This window comes from Lissotriton helveticus, chromosome 12 (genome assembly GCF_964261635.1).
Source record: "Lissotriton helveticus chromosome 12, aLisHel1.1, whole genome shotgun sequence".
In the NCBI taxonomy this organism is placed as follows: Eukaryota; Metazoa; Chordata; class Amphibia; order Caudata; family Salamandridae; genus Lissotriton; species Lissotriton helveticus.
Genome location: NC_136073.1, coordinates 296030373 through 296051731, shown reverse-complemented (window position 1 = coordinate 296051731; position 21359 = coordinate 296030373).

The following is a 21359-nucleotide window of genomic DNA, read 5'->3' as shown; positions in this document are numbered from 1 at the left end:
TTGCACAGAGGTGTAATGAGGCTATGCCCCTTCTTACACCTGGCGCGTTTGCAGAGGGGGGACTAATTCCCCTTGCATACTGGGGGTCCCTGGGTCATATCTGCCCAAACGCCGATATTCCGAACGATTGAAAATGACTTTTCTTGAGAAACGTTTGGATTTGGATTATCATGTCCTATACTTTAGAATTTTTGAAAGACTGACTTTGAGGATGCTATAAATTACTCAAGTCTGCCCGAATTGTGTGGGTAAAATTGATACCCAGTCACTTTGAATAAGAATGTACTTATGTCTCGTCTAACATTTGGAAGAAATATCTAGTTATATGACAACAGGATACCGACATAACTTGAAGGAAATAAGAACCCCCTGAAGAAGTTCTGTTGTACAGAACGAAACGTGTCGGCTGGCTGTGGTACATAAACTTAAGGAAAATAAAAGCATTTGAATATACACCAAGATTCAGCGCTTCAATAAGGACTCTAAGTGATATGATTTGATTGGACTTATTGTGCAAGTGGTGCTGTGCCGAACTTTGGAATATTCTCCACTACTCTCTACTACTTACTCTCTCCTACTCCACTACTCTTTAATACTCACTCTCTACTACTCATTCTCTACTACTCTCTACTACTCTCTCTCTACTACTCACTCCCTACTACTCACTATCTACTATTCTCTACTTCTCACTATCTACTACTCTCTACTCTCTACTACTCACTCTCTACTACTCGCTCTCTACTACTCACTCTTTAATACTCACTCTCTACTACTCTCTACTACTCACTCTCTACTTCTCACTCTCTACTACTCTCTACTACTCACTCTCTACTACTCTCTCTCTCTACTACTCTCTACTACTCACTCTCTACTACTCACTCTACTACTCACTCTCTACTACTCTCTACTACTCACTCTCCACTACTCTCTCTACTACTCTCTACTACTCACTCTATACTACTCTCTACTACTCACTCTATACTACTCTCTACTACTCACTCTCTACTTCTCTCTACTACTCACTCTACTACTTACTCTCTACTACTCTCTACTACTCACTCTCTACTACTCTCTACTACTCTCTCTACTACTCTCTACTACTCACTCTCTACTCTCTCTTACTCACTCTCTACTTTCTACCTCACTACCTCTCTCTACTTCTCTCTCTACTAGTCTCTACCCCTCTACCTCTACCTCTCTACCTCTACCTCTCTACCTCTACACCTCTACCTCTCGACCTCTCTACACACACACATATACACATATATATATATGCATATATAAGCATATGCATTTATATATATGTATGTGTATATATAAATATACATACATATATAAACATATATAATCTGTATATCTATATAAATACAAATATAAATGCATGCATACATATACATATATGCATACATATGCATGTTATTTACATGAAAGTTTAAAAAACACTAATAAAAGCAAAGCTAAAAAGCCACCTCATTACAAACAGAATGGCTTTAACTTAAACGAGGGCGAGATCTATTGCATTTTCAATGCTTGTTTACTTTGGTTCCATCAAGAAGGCATTCAGATGTGTCACACATTTGCCATACATTCTGAATGTTAGCACTCTAGTTGCTCATTAGATCACTGTAGTAAAGCTACTGCTCACCAGGGAAGTCTGCTGCTGGTATTCAAAGTGCATGTTTCAGTCTGCATGTCAGAATTTGTTTAATGAAATAGAAGAGGATTTGAGAAGTCACTCAAAATGTGCCCTAATTTTTCTTTCTGAAGCACTAATCATACTTTCTATGGCAAAATTAACCCCCTCATTTTGTTACTTTTTAAATTAAATGTTTTCAGACTTACCACTTCATTCCAATCAAGATGGCTTCTGGTGTGCCATACTTTTGTCATAAGTAAGACTGTTAGCGCTCTAGTTGTTCTTTAGAACACTCTGGGACATTCTGTCATTGGGCTATACTTGGGCTACATCTGGGTGATATTTGGGCTACATTTAGGCTCTTTTGTCTCTGGTGGCCATCTTGGTTGGAAGACTGCATGTCAGAATTTTTTAATGAAATTGAAGAGGATTTGAGAAGTCACTCAAAATGTGCCCTAATTTTTTTTTTTCTGCAGCACTAATCATACTTTCTATGGTAAAATATACCCCCTCATTTTGTTCCTTTTTAAATTAAATGTTTTAAGAGTTACCACTTTATTCCAATAAAGATGGCATCAGGTGTGCCATACCTTTGTAATAAGTAGGACTGTTAGCGCTCTAGTTGTTCTTTTGAACACTCTTGGAGGCTGCAGTAGAACACAAAGGAATCAACTGACAGTCTCTGTCCTTGTTGTATGTACATGTTTTACTGAGAATGTCTGACTTCATTCTCACATGACTGAGAAAGATAATGTGAATTTACAGAAAATATGCTTTCAGTTTAGCTTATAGATCCCCTTCCAAACCACTGTGGGAAAAGCATGAGATAATAGTTTTCTTTCAAACATGATTCATGATATCACAGCAGAAGGCTTTTTCACATGGTAAAATCACCTTAGAACACACCAGAATTCCTAAAATGAGTATGGTACCATCAACAAATGATTTATAATGTAACTAAAGTCCTAAAACCCTCTATTAACTACAATGCTTTTTAATGAGGTTCTATCATGTATATTGGTCCCAAGATCGCTGCCAACACTTCTTGGATGTAGTGCTGACAGCCAATCAGATCGGATGTGTGGTTAGGCTCCGCCCAGATATATATGTGTTTCTGAAGTTAATTTTCATAAAAACCACTGGAGCAATTTTCACCAAATATAGCAAAGGCACTTCTGCGTACCAGTGCCTACAATTTTGCCAAGTTTGGTGTAATTCCGTTCAGCGGTTCGGGGTGTAGACTTGTCAGAACGTCCTATGGAAATTAACATGGGAAAAACACGTTTTGGGACCCAACTTTTTTCTCAGCCCCCCACTTCACGAATCCCCCCGAAACTTTCAGGGAAGGAGCGCAGCATAGCTGGCCAAAATTTCGGAAAATTACACGCAAATTCTGCAACGGGCACCAAAGTTATTCCCAATAGAATGTTGCGGATTTCCTATGGTAGCTAGGTCCTAACTATATATACCTACTGGCTATCTCCAGTAGGTAATATATATATATATATATATATATATATATATATATATATATATATATATATATATATACACACACACACATATATATATATATATATATATATATATATATATATATATATATATATTCAGCTCCAAAAATCCCCCTCCCCCGCCAGGGAAGGAAGCTGCCGCACTCGCGTGGAGATTTTCAAATAGTATTTATTGCACAAACAACAGGACGCGTTTCGGCAGACGTGCCTTTTTCCTCTGTGTCAACCTGAACTAACAAAGTTGCCGCCATTTAAAGCTAACAATCAAAATAATTACACATTTTTTTCCCTTGTGTGAATTCATTGACATGAAAGACAGACAAAGTTCTCATTATGACTTTGGCGGCCATTTTAAAGTGGTTTACTTAATACCCAAATAAATAAATAACCATTCTATCAATTTTAGATTGTTATCCCGCCATGCTTTTAAGTCATGTAATATGTCATTCATGAAAACATATATAAATAAACAATTAAGCCCTGTATGGGCAAAGACACTCAATTTATAAAGTTTGCAGAATTAAGCCCTGGATGGGCGTTATGATGATATGAATAGTTCATTCAAATTACCAAAAGAAATAATAATTCTGTAAGTCAATATTCTCATTTGTATACAAGTATTGCAGCATTCCCAGTCATCAAGAACATGGAAATATTTACATCAGTATTGGCAGAAAGAGATATATATGTGTGTGTCATCGAATACATCTATGAAGTAAATGTTATTATCCAAGATGTATAGAAAGTTCTTCTTCAGAGTTAAGGCCAAATGGGATGACAGTATGTGTAAATCAATAATATACCTTGATTCAAGCCTTCGTAATTTTTGCAATCTATCGCCACCTCGGTCACTCACTGGGATATGATCAATACAATAGAATTTTAACAGTGATCGGTCACTATTATGAGCTTCGGAAAAATGTCTAGCCACCGGATAAGTGGGGTCTCTGTTTTCAATAGCCCGGGCATGCTCGAGAATTCTTTCTTTTCTTTTTTTTTTGGCAGGGTGTTTGGTACTGCCAACATAAATTTTCATGCAAGGACAAATTAAACAATAAACACAAAAAGGTGTAGTGCAGGATAAGAAGAATCTTATCTTTTTGATAACTTTTGTACCTGGCAATTGAAATGTTTGGACCTTTGTGCTGTTCTTACAGGCCTTGCATTTGGAGCATGGGAAGAAACCCGTCATCATATCTAATCTGGGAACAAAGGGAACAGCTTGATAATGGCTCTTCACTACATGATCTTTCAGCGATCTACTACGCCGGAAGGTTATCTGTGGTTGTTCTGGTAAATCTTTTCCGATCACCACATCTGACTTAAGAATATGCCAATTCCGGTTAAGTATCCGTCTCAGTCCCCCTGCTTCCCAAGAGAATGTAGTGATAAATCTACTTGATTCTGTGTCTTTTACTGTAGATTGTCCACGTTCTTTAAATAGACTATTGCATGAAATTTTCTTTACTTTTTCCAAAGTCTGGTTTAGTAGACCACTTTTGTATCCCCTGACCTTAAAACGATCAATAGCATCTTGTGCTGCTTGTTTGAAATCTTTATCATTCGAACAATTTCTTTTGATGCGAAGTAGCTCGCCATATGGGATGCTTTTTTTCAAAGATGTCTGATGACTACTACTTGTCTCAAGTGTAGAGTTACCGGCTGTCGATTTTCTAAACAGCTTCGTGCAGATATTGTCATCTTTGATAAAGACTTGAAGGTCTAAAAGGATACTGTGGTTTGACTCATATGCCCACTAAAGTGGAGGTTCAAAGGGTTGTAATTAAGTAATTCAAGGTATAGCTCTGCCTGAGATTTGGGACCTTTCCATAAAATGAATAAATCATCGATATACTGATGCAAAGCTACAGTGCAGTTTACATATTCAGTAAAGGGTTCCGCCCAGGCTACCTGCTTCTCCCACCATCCTACGAATAAATTCGCATAGCTGGGGGCAAAGCAGGTGCCCATCGCGGTCCCCCTTATTTGCCGGTAATATTACTTATCAAAAAGGAAAATGTTATTACAAAGAACAAATTCTGCAAATTCAAGCAACATTTCATTATGTTCAAAGTATTCGAGAGATCTTCCTTTAAGAAAGTACCGCACTGCCTGTATGCCGTTTGGTGATCAATAACAGTATATCAGCTAGTTATATCTAATGTGATCATCCACATATCAGTTTCCCAGGGTATATCCATGATATTCTTGATGAAATCAGTAGAGTCTCGAATGTATGAGGGCAGTGTTTTGACAAAGTCTGCAAGAAAAAAGTCAATGTATTGGGACATACGGTATGTGAGGCAGTCAATGGAGGAGACGATAGGTCTGCCGGGTGGTCGTTTAATGTCTTTATGCACTTTTGGTAAGTGATAAAATTTCGATGTTACAGTACATGGGCAAGACAGAAATTTGTGCTCCTTGTCGTTAATCATCCCTCTTCCTGCCCATTTTGTAAGCAGTTCGTGGTATTGATCAATGCTTTTGATATAATCGTCTCTGTTGATTTTTTGATAGCAATTGCTCTCCGACAATTGACGCATCGCCTCCTGTGTATAGTATTCTCTTGTCATCACAACCACGTTACCGCCCTTATCAGATGGTTTCAGTATTAACTGAGGATTATCCTGTAGTTCTTTTAAAGGTTTTTGTTCTCCTCTAGTCAAATTATTTTGTGGGTTAGGAACTGTGGCTGTTCTCATCCTTAAGAGATCTTGGTTGACTGCCTGTTCAAATACGTCAATGGTATCAAAAGTTGAAACTGGTATGAATGTCGATTTTGGTTTGAAATTCGTTGGGGACGGTCTTTGTTTGATGCCAAATTTTATTGCTTCCATCACATTTAAATCTGGGTCTTGTGAGTCTGTTGGTGCTTGACTTGAAATGATTTGCATAGCTCTGAGATCAGTGCCAGTAAATGCGGAAGATTCCATTTGTATGCCAGTTGTTACTGCCAAAGGAGGTCGATTTTCAGCTCTTAATTTGAAGAATTTTTGTAATTTCAGTTTGCACGAGTAGAGATATAGATCAAAACGAGTTTGGGTATACTCTAGTTTCTTTGTAGGGCAGAATGTCATTCCTTTTTTCAAAACGCTAACTTGATCTTCAGATAGCTTATGTTGCGTCAAATTGATAATGGAGAGATCTGCAGATCGCATCATTTCTTTAGGTTTCTCTGGCTGCGTGTTTGGGTAGCCATTCCTAGTTGTCGTCCTGTATCTGCCGCCCCTTCTTGTCTTCCTGTTACTCAACCTTTTTGTGTGGCCTGTGATCTGCCTCTCCCCCCTCGTTGTCGAGAGTTGCGCATTAGCTGGAACTCCTCTAAAAAACGCCCTCTTCCACTCAGGGGATATGTGGATGTGCCAGTGGTTTCCTCTCCCGATTGTTCTGCGTCTGTACTCGCAGCCGACTCAGATGTGTCTTTGGATTGTACGTTTTTTCATCCACCTCCTCTCAAGGCCCTGCGTGGGGCATCAAATTTGCGGGCAAATGTAAGAATTTTGCCTTGTTCGTAATCATTAGCGTCCCGAATAAATTTTGTATGTTTTCTCAGTTTAATCTTTTCTTGGTAAGCAATTAAACGAGTTTTCATTTTCTCCCGTAGATCAGCTTTGTCAGCCAGGTCGGTATTTGCATCGATTAGTGACTCAATCTCCGCTATTTCTTGCAAACATTTTTCCCGGTCACTCCAGGCAAATTTAACGAGAATCTTTAACATTCCTGCGCTAGACTCTGCAGTGTATTCTGACCACTTTTCGAGAAGCGCTGGGTCTGGTTTCTCGTATGAAGGGATCGTGTAGATGCGTAATCCGCGTGGTACTCTTTTGACCTCGAGATAACGCTGCAGTGAGGTCGCTTCCCACCATTTCCGCACTTCACGCTCCATTAGTCTTTCAAGTTTAATAAACAGTGCCTGTAATGAATTGGGAGTCTCTTTTTCAGTGACCGTGTCAGAACGTTGCATAGGGCTGCATTTAAAAACATCATCAGCTTCTGCATTTCTCGCAGTGTCAGAAAACATATCACTCTCTGGTGTGGGCAAACGTTTGTATTCAGGTTGTTAATTCAGTATTAGCTGCATGTCAGCATCGTGCGGCCATCGATGGTCGCACGATGCTGACATGCAGCTAACACTGAATTAACAATTACCCCTGATGAAGGACTCCCTCTGTCGGAAATGCATTGGGTGATGAGCTTATCTTGAACTAAATGCATGATGTCCGGGAATGTTAAAAGGATATAAATTAGTTATTATTCGATGAACATATGAAATTCATGTGGAAACAACATGGAATAAACTTCTTGATAATTGGAAACTACGTTCATTGAACTTTATTGGTACAGAACTTTGTTGGACTTTAACATACACCACCTAGAGGAATGGGAGTGCAAAGTCTCTTCACTTGGGAGCACTGGGAGACTCAACACCCTCTTTTTGACGTACAATCTGGAAACAGCAAACTTCTTAGCCATTGCGTTAGATCCTGGAATCACCCATGCACCTACTTATAATAACCAGGGAGCCATATATTACATCTTTATAAGCAAGCGGCTGCGAAAATACCTGCTAAACTGGCCATGCTGCCTTGCACTGACCGACCTCAGCGGAAAGTCGCGACATTATACGCCCCATCGGAAAATCCACAGGTGAAGAACAGCACAGGCTCCTGAGAATAATCAAATGGGGACAGACTACCATCAACAAATTTGTCTCTTGGAAACACATATGGACTGGCTGGCCAGCGGGGCCTAATACGTGGACGACCATAGGCGAATGGAAAAAACCTACATGTGAACTATGTTATAGAAAAACAGGGTTATACCCACTAAAGTCAAGGGGACCTGGGTAGCTATGCAGTACAAAGGAAAGGGTCCCAGACAAGGAACAAATAAAAAGTATGACTTGATTGAAAATTATACAATTATTTCAAGAAGCCAAGTTATGCGATGTACAAAAAATTTTATTCAGATTTGCACATATTACCTTTCATTGGTTAGAACACATAACACATTTTTTGTATATGTAGCAACATGTATTTGTATGTGCCCACATTCACAACAGGGAGGGGGTGAAGTGAGGGAAGTGTCAAAGATAGGGTAGGATAAAGGAATAATCTGAATCATTCAGTGACAAGTATTATTGGCAATTCAAGAAATAAGTACATGTGGTTCCTTTAGCCAAAGGCCACAACATAAGGCTCATGGAGAGTCCAGAAATAACTGATGCAGGCAACCAAACTCCACTTCAGCTGCTAAAGTCTTGCTTGGGGTAGGAGTTGGTAATTATCGTGCGGTCTACGTTTCGACCCAAAATATATGTAGGAAAGTGATCCTTACAGAAAGGGTCTTCTTCAGGACAAACAGTTGTGGGTGGGCGACCTCCTAGGGGTAGTTAAAAAGAAATCAATTAACACACACCTATCCTGTTAATGAATACAAGGACGACAGATTTGAGAAAAATATATCAGTTAAAAGCGTGTTGTTACAATTACAAAAGAAACAAGACACATAGTAAGGGATTATATTGCAAATACATAGATCTGGTCCTGGCTCACCTATCAAGGAGGGAGGAACAGAATCCTCAGGGGCTGATGTTTCCCGGGCCACGTTACAAAGTTGTAACTGAAAATTACAAGGAGAGACAATTGTCATCTCTGATTCTGCTAAAGATCACAGCTCATTCGATCTCCTATCAGTAATTCGGAATTTGTTAAAAAGTGCCAACACATCTATGGACATCTTATCGCTGGATTTTAATCAAATACAAATCAAGGAATCAATAAAACCCAATACACAGGATTAATACCAGACTGGTAATTAGAAATCATGGGGCAAAAGTCTTGAGATTTATTCAAGGCTAGTTTTGAAAAAAAGGGAAATACATGATTGATCCTATGTTTCACATATTCAGCCATTCTAGTTTCTAACGGTCACTGTTCACGGGGGCTACAAAAAGACATACCTCCCGTGCACTAGCGTGGTGCTAAGGGGCACGTATATTTCATGTGCAGTGTGTATCTTCTCTCTGTGCCTTCAAAAAATTATCTGGTTCATAATATTGATTCGTGCAGGTCGGAAATTCGCCTATGTAAGGCAAACAGAGTAAGAACATAGCGCTATCGCTAGAGTGCCTTTAACACATTTATAAATGCCTCACTCTGGAATACATCAAAGACATACCTCTCAAAAAAGGAGTTCTGGGGGCGTTTCGCCAGAAAACATTTATTTATTCCATATTTCTTCTGCCTTTAATTAACCGCATGCGTGCGGGCGGAATTCCGCCCGTACGCTGAGTTTTTTTAAATCGCATGTTACGTGACGAGCTGGGCTCGTCATGAGTGTGCGAGGAGGCTACCTAATGACGAGCCCAGCTCGTCATGAGCGTGGAAGGGGTTAAAGAGATAATGCATTTTTCACAAGGCCTGTACTTAAACCTTATTCCGTTGAAAACAGCACATTTATAACGCAGGGCTTACCTCAGATGCTTCAATATGAGGCAGAATGGATCCTATATTGGCAGGTACGACTCTCTGTAGAATGACGAAAAATCGGTGGGTCAAAGTATCCAACCCAAGCGTAAATGTATTATCGCGTCCTAAACCAAAAGAGGAGGACAAGCGCTTACCTATGAAGTTTTCTATTAGACCGGAATATAATCCCACAACTCGACGTGTTCAAATCTCCGCCACAAATGCGGGGCCTCGTAAACTTCCTGGTTAGTTGTAGGAGGTGGGGCATATCGCCGGAGCCTCAACAGAGGTAGTAAAAAGACTATTCCCAGGTTAATCGATGCGTTATAAGTCAGTTAGGTAAACACTCGGTTTATTTGGGAAAAATTGCCTGATATTGAACGCTATTTGGGACCCAGATTAAATATTTATCCAAAAATTGAAAATATTTGGATCGATTCCAAAACCCTAAAAAAACGGTGTGTAGAGAAACCTTAAAGGGACATTGCTCATCTAATCGGTTAAGGACGAATCAATAGTACAGACGTGTTATTATTATTAGAGGCACATGGACGCAAAAAGAGTTTTTTTTTGTTAATTCTGGTTAGCCTACTGCACAGGGTGGCAAGATCCACACAGTAATACAAAAGGATTGGTATGTATACAAGGTATATGTACAGGCAATGTGCACTCATCTCACGGAATATCTTAAATCATACCATGTTCTTAGTTTTCAATACAATGTACACATAATATCATGACGGGCAGAGTGCACTTATCTCACAGGATAGTGTAACCCATACCTCTTATTGTGGTGTTAATCCGACACCCGTGAAAACCTATGAACAGTGCATTTTCCTCACAGGGCAATGTAGACTGTTCAAACATGTTGCGCAGTCTACAAACTCAGAGGTTAGCCAGCTGTACAAAACTGCTTTCAGATTCATTTAGGCCCTCAACTACAGAATTGAAAATATGAATCCACTTCAACTCTCTAACATTGAGAATATTGGATAGATCACCTCCCCTTGGGCCTAGTGTCACCTGTTCCAAAACAACCCATTTCAATGTTTCAGGCATATGGTTTTCTTTTATGCAGTGTTCAACTAGGGGAGCCCCAGACACCTTGCATCTAATGCGGCTGCAGTGTGCGAGGAATCTAGCTTTTACACGCTGCTGGGTTTGACCTACGTATATAAGATCACAAGGACAAATTATGCCATAAATAACATTCCTAGTGTTACAATTGGTGTGGCTCTTGTGTGTGTGTCGGTGATTTTTAAACAGGAAGTCCTTTGATTGAATTGTAGAGGGGCAGGCCTTGCAGTTCCCACACCTAAAATGTCCCACTACAGGTGGTTGTTTCCAGCATGAAGCTAAGGTAGGTGCAGGTGGGCACTCCAAATAGGATGATACCACATAGTCTTTTACATTCCTAGCTTTTTTGAAAGCGTGCATGGGTACATTAGTAATCTCCAAATCCTCTGCAATTAAACCCCAGTGCTTGTTAATTGTCTTTCAGATTGCATGGCTTTTAGTTGAAAAAGTAGTAACGCAAATCATGCGTTTTTCTTCTTGACAAATACGTAGGGTGGGTTCCAAAAGTGTTTCCCGGTGGCAGAACCATGCCCTCTTCCTGGAGCGCTTGATCAGTCGTTTAGGGTAGCCTCTTTCTATCAACCGCTTCATCATTATGTCAGATTGTGCCATGTAGTCTTCTTTTTTACTACAGTTCCTCCGGACCCGGAGAAACTGTACTGCAACAGAGAGTTCCGTTCCACAGGCTTTCTGTAAAGTGTGGTATACAGTGTGCCTTCCTCAGCTACTATCGTGATGTCTAGAAAATCAATTCTGCTGTTACTGGCTTGCATCGTGAATTGGATATCTCGAGACTGCAGGTTCAACCAAGAGTGGAAGTATTCAAGTTCAGTGTCGGTGCCCTTCCATATGACCAGGACATCATCTATATACCGCATCCACAATTGTATTTGATGCCGAAATGGGTTGTGATTGCTGATGACAAAGGTCTTTTCATAAAAAGCCATAAACAAAATTGCCAGGTCCGGGGCAAAGGCTGCCCCCATTGCCACGCCCTTAGTTTGCAAATAGAATACGTTTTGGAACATAAAAAAATTTCTCATCATAGCAATCTTTAATAGAAGGATGATAAATGTAGTGGGTACTTGTACCGGGGCTTCCCGACTGTCAAGGGCTGCAGTGGCCACCAAGAGAGCCTCATCCTGGGAGATGCTCGTATAAAGCGAAACAATGTCGCAAGTTACTAGTAATTCCTCCTCAGGATTGAAAGGTCTCCCATCTATCAAATTGATGGTGTGTGTGGTGTCTCTCAGATAAGTAGTAGTTGCCTCCGCTAGAGGTTTAAGGAAGAAATCCACGTAACGACATAAAGGCTCGAGGATGGACCCACATCCAGAGACGATGGGTCGTCCTGGGGGGTTAAGTATGTCCTTATGTACCTTTGGTAAGGTATAAATAGTTGATATGCGTGGGTGGCTTTGATTCAGGTATTGATATTCATGATCCGTAAGGAAACCCTGTTGAACTCCTTCCTGCGTGACCCTCTGGATCCCAGCCGCCAGATCTTTTGTTGGATCAGATGTCAGCTTCTTATAACTGACGCCATCATTTAATTGCCGCCAGATCTCTTCTTTATATTTCGATACATCCTGGATGATGATGGCCCCACCCTTGTCAGCTGGCTTCACCACAACATCACAATTGGATTTTAGAGTTTCTAGAGCTGCTCTTTCAGTTTTCTTAATATTGTATTTTACATACGTCTTCTCATTCAAGATCTTCTTGACTTCTCCAGTGACAATGTTTTCATACGCCAATATTTGGTGACTCATTGTATTAGTTGGAGGTACAAAAGTAGATGGTACCCTGAATCCGGTTACGGATATAGTCTTAGGCGGTGGTCTATTCTTGAAGAAAAATCGTATCCTTATTTTTCTGAAGAATTTAGAGAGTTCCATTAGTGTATTGAAGCAATTGGGGGGTGATGTTGGGACAAATGACAAATCCTTGCTCAAAACTCTGAGTTCGTCTTCGTTGAATTGTTGCGATGACAAATTGATAACCGGCGTGCCGGTATTGTTCACCACCTGTAGTTCTTGCGTCTGGTTGAGCGTTCGCCGTGTTCCTCCGGTTGAAATCGAACCTGTTTCATCCCACGACCTCTGCCGCCGTCGTTGTCCCACTGCATCGGAGGACCTTGCTGACCTCGTCCGGTTCCACGGTTCCAGTTGTTGCCTCGTCCCCGGGGCGGTCTCCATGTCCCTTGTTCTAAAAAAGAATTGGATTGGTATTGAGGGCGATATGTGTCCTGATAGCCGTAAGAGCCACTAGTGCCCGCTTGATCGGAATCTTCTCCAGAACTATATGATGAATCTGAAAAAGTGGTAAAGCCACCTCTTGATCTGCCACCTCTATAACCACGATTTGTAAAGCGGCCCTGTTGATCCTGTCGAAAGTAATCGTCGGATAGGTAAGGGTAGGTTTTCCTTTTGTCGTAAAATTTAAGATCTCTAGCTAATTTTTCAAGCTTCTTTTTGATGGTAATGGTTTCAAAATCCTGAAGGATGGCGACAAGCTTGGATAATGCCTCTTTTGAATTGGTAAGAGTACTGTCACCAGCGATGGCTGCCTTCAGTTCTAATATCTGTTTAGTAAGGACCAGGACCTGATCTGCCGCAGTCTCTATCCCAAGCACCATCCAATGGCGGGAACAATTGTTAGCAACAAAACTGAAACCTTCTCGAAATTTAGGAATATCTACAAAGATGGCAGGTTCTACTCTAACTTGTAGGCCTATAGGTATGATGTTTTGTTGAAGGCACTGTGCGAGAAAATGTCCATGTAATTTGGTATGAATTAATTTCTTCTCTAACCTCTCGAGCTGGGAGATTTTATCATTAAGAGTAATGTCTATAATGGGTGTACTAGCTGACAAGAAATTGTTGGCCGGATTATGCAATAATTGTTCTATGTAGTCTTCTGTGTAGGTAAGTATTTCCTTATCTACCATGTTTAATTCCGAATTACTGATAGGAGATCGAATGAGCTGTGATCTTTAGCAGAATCAGAGATGACAATTGTCTCTCCTTGTAATTTTCAGTTACAACTTTGTAACGTGGCCCGGGAAACATCAGCCCCTGAGGATTCTGTTCCTCCCTCCTTGATAGATGAGCCAGGACCAGATCTATGTATTTGCAATATAATCCCTTACTATGTGTCTTGTTTCTTTTGTAATTGTAACAACACGCTTTTAACTGATATATTTTTCTCAAATCCGCCTTCCTTGTATTCATTAACAGGATAGGTGTGTGTTTATTGATTTCTTTTTAACTACCCCTAGGAGGTCGCCCACCCACAACTGTTTTGTCCTGAAGAAGACCCTTTCTGTAAGGATCACTTTCCTACATATATTTTGGGTCGAAACGTAGACCGCACGATAATTACCAACTCCTACCCCAAGCAAGACTTTAGCAGCTGAAGTGGAGTTTGGTTGCCTGCATCAGTTATTTCTGGACTCTCCATGAGCCTTATGTTGTGGCCTTTGGCTAAAGGAACCACATGTACTTATTTCTTGAATTGCCAATAATACTTGTCACTGAATGATTCAGATTATTCCTTTATCCTACCCCATCTTTGACACTTCCCTCACTTCACCCCCTCCCTGTTGTGAATGTGGGCACATACAAATACATTTTGCTACATATACAAAAAATGTGTTATGTGTTCTAACCAATGAAAGGTAATATGTGCAAATCTGAATTAAATTTTTTGTACATCGAATAACTTGGCTTCTTGAAATAATTGTATAATTTTCAATCAAGTCATACTTTTTATTTGTTCCTTGTCTGGGACCCTTTCCTTTGTACTACATGTGAACTAGGCATGCTGCTCTGAGGGACAATCACTCACAACAAAATAGGCATAACAACTTCCAACTGAGGCCAAGCTCCAGTGATCAAGCAAACTAAAAATAAAACAAAGGACATATAAAAAAATAGGAGTGGAAACTGACAAAAAGCAGCTAAAAATAGCAGCAAAGACCCACACCCTCCTCGTTTGGAAACTAAAATGGGAAGCGACTGAGGCAAAGTGGTTAAAGATCTTAGAGTTGTTGGAGCAATGCAAGGCCCAGCAATTTTGCCAATATTTAAACAACTTACTTCATGGGGCCTCCAGTAGTGAGAACTCGTCCCTGGGGAGACATGAGTAGCCCACGTGAAGTCTCTGTACTCCAACACCCAGAAATAAATCTGTTTAAATGGTCACACCACACGACAAAGTCGGAAAACATCAGGACGGCCTCTTCCGGGCTATCGGCTGACTCCATAGTTCTTTGCGAGCAGTAGTCTGCACCATCTTGAAAAGGATCTGGCAAAATGGAGCCTCAGGATCCAATAGGCTGCGTGGCTCTCTTTTCAGCAAAGACATACATTTCTGGTCTTTCAATCTTTCATTGCTAAATGCAAAATCCAGGACTCTGGAGGATGTCCCAGACTCTTTCGGGGGCTCACTGCTGCAACCAATTTTCAAAAAAGGGACAAACATCAATCCAAAGAACTATTGTATGATTGCCTTGCAGGATATCAAGGGAAAGCCTTATTCAAGTACACTTTTGCAGGAACTAGCAGACTGGGTGCAGGCGGAAGGTTGCTGCCATTCTACAAGACGGATTTTAGACCATGGATTTCACCTGTGGACAACATTATAGGATTGTCATACTTAGCCCAACAAGCAGCAGCCACCACTTTCTCCCACTCTTTGTCTGCTTTATCGATTATTCAGCAGCTTTTGATGCAGTCGTTTGCATTATCTTTTGGCAAAAACTGGCCCGGGTGAACATATGCCCGAAATTACTATGAGCCATTAGATCTCTGTACTTGGGGTACCTGGGTAAGGGTCAGACTTTCTAGGAAGTCTGCCACCAAACAAATCACCTCAGATTGGGGGATAAAGCATAGATGCATCCTCGCTCTGCTTTTTTGTACACTGCTGACTTGGTCTTAGCACCGCACAGAGCCTTTCTTGACGCTTGAAAAATTGTGAACACAAAGATACATTTGATTCAGCATGCCAACGATCTCGTTCTTCTGGATCATACTAAAACAGGCCTCCAAAAAGCTCCCACTGCCATGTTGGATTATAACAACAAGAACAAGCTGGTAGCAAAAACAGGCAATTAAAAATTGTGATCTTTGAGCGCCACCCAAAGAAAAAACTAATTAAATGAAGGCTGGGCCCCTGACCTTGGGCTCTGTACAAAGTTATAACTACCTGGGCACCTGGCTTAGTGAGACCGGTCGCCCACTGGTCCACCTATAAAAACTGCAGCAGAAATGGAAGATGGTCACACACGCCTTATGCAAATTACAGGCCACCTTAGATAGCCCTACAACCACTGTAACACAAAGGGTACTGCGGGCCAAATTATTACATCGCTCAATTATGCGCAACACGCATTTCCGGGAATGTTCGCCCAGGACCTGGAAAAAATGTATTGCTCTGCAGACAAAAAAAATATTTTGCTTGCCTGCTTGTACACGAAATACCTTGATTCGCCTTGAATTTGACCTCATCCAGCAAAAATTAGAGGGACTAGCTGCTTGGACAAAATATCTTAACTTGGCAACTGTGCTCCCGAGAATTCCATGAAGGCCCTCATTAAATACACCTTTTTAAAACCGAGCAATCCCTGGTTGGCTAAACTTTCCATAGCTAAAGATCTGCTACACTTAGTGACCGAGAACTGGGGATCAAGCTTAATCAACCCTGCAACCATCAAATCAGTAATAAAAAGGCAATTACGCTCCTGCTCTTGCACTTTGAACATTGAAACCTTGGCATCCAGAGACTTTCATGAAACCCTATTCCTCGCTCAATTTTGACATATTCACAAGCCCCACCTCACGCAGGCCGTGGGGAGACAAGCACTAAACAGGATCTTAGCCACAACACTACATCTGCTTCACTTGAAAGAACTATATCCATCTTGGAAAGCTGTCTCAAACATCACAGCATGTCGCCTACGTAACTACAAAAGGGAGTCCCTGGTACACATTTTGTTATGCTGCCCAGCCTTGCGGCAAGCCCGTGCCATCTCCCTCAGACACATAATATTGCAACTGAGTACACGCAAGGCAATGGAGGCCGTTTGCCAGCTCTACCCCTTTGGACATTGTGAAGAACATGGCTAACTTTGGTAAATTTGTACATCACACTTGGACACTTTTGAAGGACAAGCTGGCTCAGGCAGAGACTGACTATCAGCCTGTTGAGCCCAGGGAGGGTTCTCTTCATCTCATAACAGTCGATTTGATTAAGGAGCTGAATCATGAACCAATTTTATACTAATGATTTCAATCACTATGCTAATACCGACTCTCCATACATCTCCTCGATGGCCTGGTTCTAAACATTAGAAGATTTTAACTTTCTCTTTTTATGACTCCAATCTTTTGCTACATGTTGGAATTTTGTATATTGTGATGGTTTTAAGTAATCACACAATAAATCAATTTATGTCATGTCAGTATATTTAAAAGCCATAAACATTTTAGAAATGCTCACAGTCACCGGGTGATGTCATCAGTAAAGCCATCAGTGATGTCATTTGAGATGTCATCAGTGATGTATTCAGTGATGTCACTTATCATGTTATGAGTGATGTAATATGTGAGGTCATAAGCAGTGCATTGCCGGGGTACAAGTTAGTGTTAACTCAGGTAACTATAATGGCTAGATTTCTCAGGTTTTGTATGAGGGAAATGTCAGCCTATCTATAACGTCCCTGTAACCTTTGTTTTTTTCGGTGAATTACTCAGGTTTTTTTTTCATCTATTTCCTAACTATAACATCCCTGTAACGTTTTTTTTTTCCAGTGAATTGCCAAGGTTTTTTAACTAGCAGCTGTGTTTGCACAGTAGTGGAGAAAGGGAGACCTCCAACCAATTCTCAGGAATCCCAATTTGTAGGACTTAAAGGAGGCTGGATTTCTCTGGTTTTGTATGAGTGAAATGTCAGACTAACACTAACGTCCCTGTAACCTTTGTTTTTTTCAGTGAATTACTAAGGTTTTTTTAAATTCTGTTTCCTAACTAAAACGTCCCTGTAACCTTTATTTTTTTCAGTGACTTAGTAAAGTTTTTTTAACTAGCAGCTCGATTTGTAAAGTGCTGGAGAAGGGGAGACCTCCAACCAGTTCTCGGGAATCCCAATTTGTAGGACTTACAGGAGGTACCAGGAGGGCTTCTTGACCCTCAAGGTTCCTCAAGAGTTCAGTGGACTTCATGCCGAACAAGTAGTAAACCACAAGCCATTTGCAGAGTGGTGGAGAAAGGGGGTATGGTCTCCAAAGACCTTTTAGAAATCCTGCTGTGTGGGACTTATTGGAGATAACAGGAGGGGTTGTTGCCCCCCCCCCCCCAAGAACCTCCTTGGGGCCATCTAACCCTCCTATTACCTCCGGTAAGCCCCATACAGTAGGATTGCTGAGACCTGATAGCAGGCCACACCCCCTTTCTCCACCACTTGGCAAACACACCTCTGGCTCACTACTAGTAGGGGGATTAATTCCCCTTTGTTATTGAGGGTCCTTGGGGGCCAATTACTCCTTCTCTTACCTTCAGCAAGTCCCACACAGTGGCTTTGCTAAGAGGTTTTCGGCCGCCAGGCCCCATTTCTCCTCCACTTGCAACTGTGCCTCCTGGAGCACTACAAGTTGGGGGGATGAGGTCCCCTTGGCTCTTGAGGATCCTTGAGGGCCAACTGGCCCTCCTGTTATGTCCAGTAAGGCCCACAAGGCTGGATTTCTGAGAAGTTGTCAGAGGCCCCCCCTTTCTCCACCACTCTGCAAGCGCACCTCTTGGTGGACTGCTGCTTGGGGAAAGAAGTCAACTTTAGTCCTGAGGCGATCAGGAGGCAAGGGGACATTATCCCCCACCAGCAGTGCATCAAGAGGTATGTTTGCAGAGTGGTGGGTGAAAAGGGAATGGCCCTTGACCACCTTTCAGCAATCCAGCTGTGTGTGCCTTACTGTTGGCCCTTAAGAGCCCTCAGCAGCCAAGGGCACTTCATTCCCTAACCATAACCGCATCAGGGGGTGTGTTTGCAGAGTAGTGGAGAAAGGGGTCTGGGCCTCTGGCAGTTATCAACTTTTTCTTTTTTTTTCTTTTTAAGGAAGGGGGGCTGCACAGCTGCCCTTTCGTGTGCCATTTTCAGCCCCGGGGACCCCAACCCCCGGGGCTTACTCTTTTTTTTTTTCATTTTTCTTAAACAACATATTGTTACAGTTTTAGATTTTGCTGGACAGATATTCTTTCTCAAATATGAAAGATATCCAATCCATCTTATTACAAGTGTAATGTTGTATATCGTACTCTATGAAGACAATAAGTCAAAGTGGATATCTCTCACATTTGTGATGCAGTAACCTAACCAAAAAAGTGTAAATGCATCAACTTGGCAATATAGTATTTGTAGGTTTTCCGATGTCATATCTGTTACTGACGAGTAATGGCCTCTAAAATAATTCAAACCTGCCTCTTCACCAAATGATTCATGAGAATCACACTCCTGTGGTGGACATATAGTTTTGGACATTCTCAAATGTATATTAACCGCATGCGTGCGGTCGATATTCTGCTGCTGCGCTGGGATTTACAAAAACCCATTATTCATGACGAGCTGGGCTCGTCATGAGCGTGCGAGGAGGCTACCTCATGACGAGCCCAGCTCGTCATGAGCGTCGAAGGGGTTAAGCATAATATCTTGCACAATTGTGTTTTACAGATCAGGCTTTTTTCTGTATTTAATAATAAACAGAAGGGAGAGAGAGAAGGGAACTATTTCATCTTGCCTAAACTAAATCAACAAAACACTAAAATAACGAACTCGCTACCTACGATTTCTTTTTAGTCCTGACGAAAGCCATATGAACCCATGGAGGCACTGAGTAAGGACGGCTCAAACATGTTGACCATGATTGTAGATATAGGAGACCGCAAATAGCTCAAAGGTATCCATCACTGTTGTTAAAACTTGCCCTGGGCCTCCACTAATAAAATACTACTTGAGGTAGCAGACCCGGAGTCAATTTTATACCACTTACACTTCCACTGTACACACTAAAAAAAACAGCTCTGCTGTAATCAGGTGTTGAATCACACCCTGGATACATTCGGCAACCAGGGTGGGAGTCCAGTGATGAAGCATGTCACCAACCTACGTTGGTAAGGGAGTTTTTTTAAAGAAACAACCTAGGTATTCCTCTTCCACTTAGTCTTGAGTTTGGGTTATGTAGGTAGTGAGCTTGTTCTTTTCGTGTTTTGTGTATTCTTTATAAGACATCAGATCATGGGCAAATGCATGAACACTCCATTGTTAAAAAGTTGGCATACTCAATGAAATACACCCATTTTTTTAAACTTTAGTCCATATACTTGTGCAAGTACAAGAGCAGATATCTGAAAATGTGAATGCTGGGCATGGCCTATGAGTACACACTATAAGCAAAATATTGCTGTCAACAACATTCCTAATGAAAAAATTACCAATGGATGCCTGAATTTCATGTTTATCGAAAGTTGTCCCCCAAGGAATTATTTTAAATATAATCACACTTTTGAAACCGTCACACCAGTCATCATTAATTCACAAATGTAGGGAAAAGTTTTTTACAAGCGCCACAAAAATATTTTAATTGCAATTGTGTGCTTTTTTTGTTGTTAATACAAATGCATCCTGGCAACACATATACTACTTAGATTTTCACACAGTCAATCGTAGTATATAAAACATCTTTTGCTTACAGTACGGATGAATAGAATACCATACATCTCATGAATGTCATATTACGGAATATCAAATTTCAAAATCACAAAAGAATTGTAAAATAAGCAAAATGATGTCGTGCGTCGACGTTTCGGTCCCCCGTCGGTCTAAAAGATCCTCAGGACCATCATCAGGACGAAATGTTGTACAGTATCTAAAAATAGAATATATATCTAATATAAAAGAGGACAACCTCTACATCCCTACAAAAAGTATCGTCTGCTCACCACAGAGAAAATCCTCAGAAACAAATCCATGATGTGACAAAGAAGGAGGGGAAAAAACTCCACAATGTAAAGTGCACACCAACACCAACCAGTGTGAAATCAGTGCAATTCTCAAATACATCAAACTCACGTTGTAGACAACTTCCAGCCGGAAGTGTCTCAATGTACACCAAGTACACTAACCAGGACTCTAATCAGAAACAAAAATAACAACAACAAACAACTATATCTCTCATCCCAAATCTGAGATCACTTACGACTGATCCGAGAGTTATAAGCTATACTCACAGGTATGATTCAATCTCACCTCCTACAACATTAAAGATGATGACCACTTAATATAGTTATCACAAACTGTCAACTATACACATTGATCATCAAGTTAAAAAGGTACTCACATAGTCTTCAAAAAAGTCCTGTATTAATTCTGCAAACAGAAAAAATCCTCTAAGTAATTCAGGTACACCGTGGGTAAGATGATCGACAACCCTTCACCTCACACCCAACCATAGGCGTTATCAAATCCAAGCGTACTTACAGGCAGACTCTTCCACAAGTTTATCAAATTGCCTGTAATGTAAGGATGACATGATCAAGTATAAGTTCCATATAGCGTCCCAATAACTCAATCTCCAAACAGTGATCTTATGGGCATAGGACGTTAAGCTTT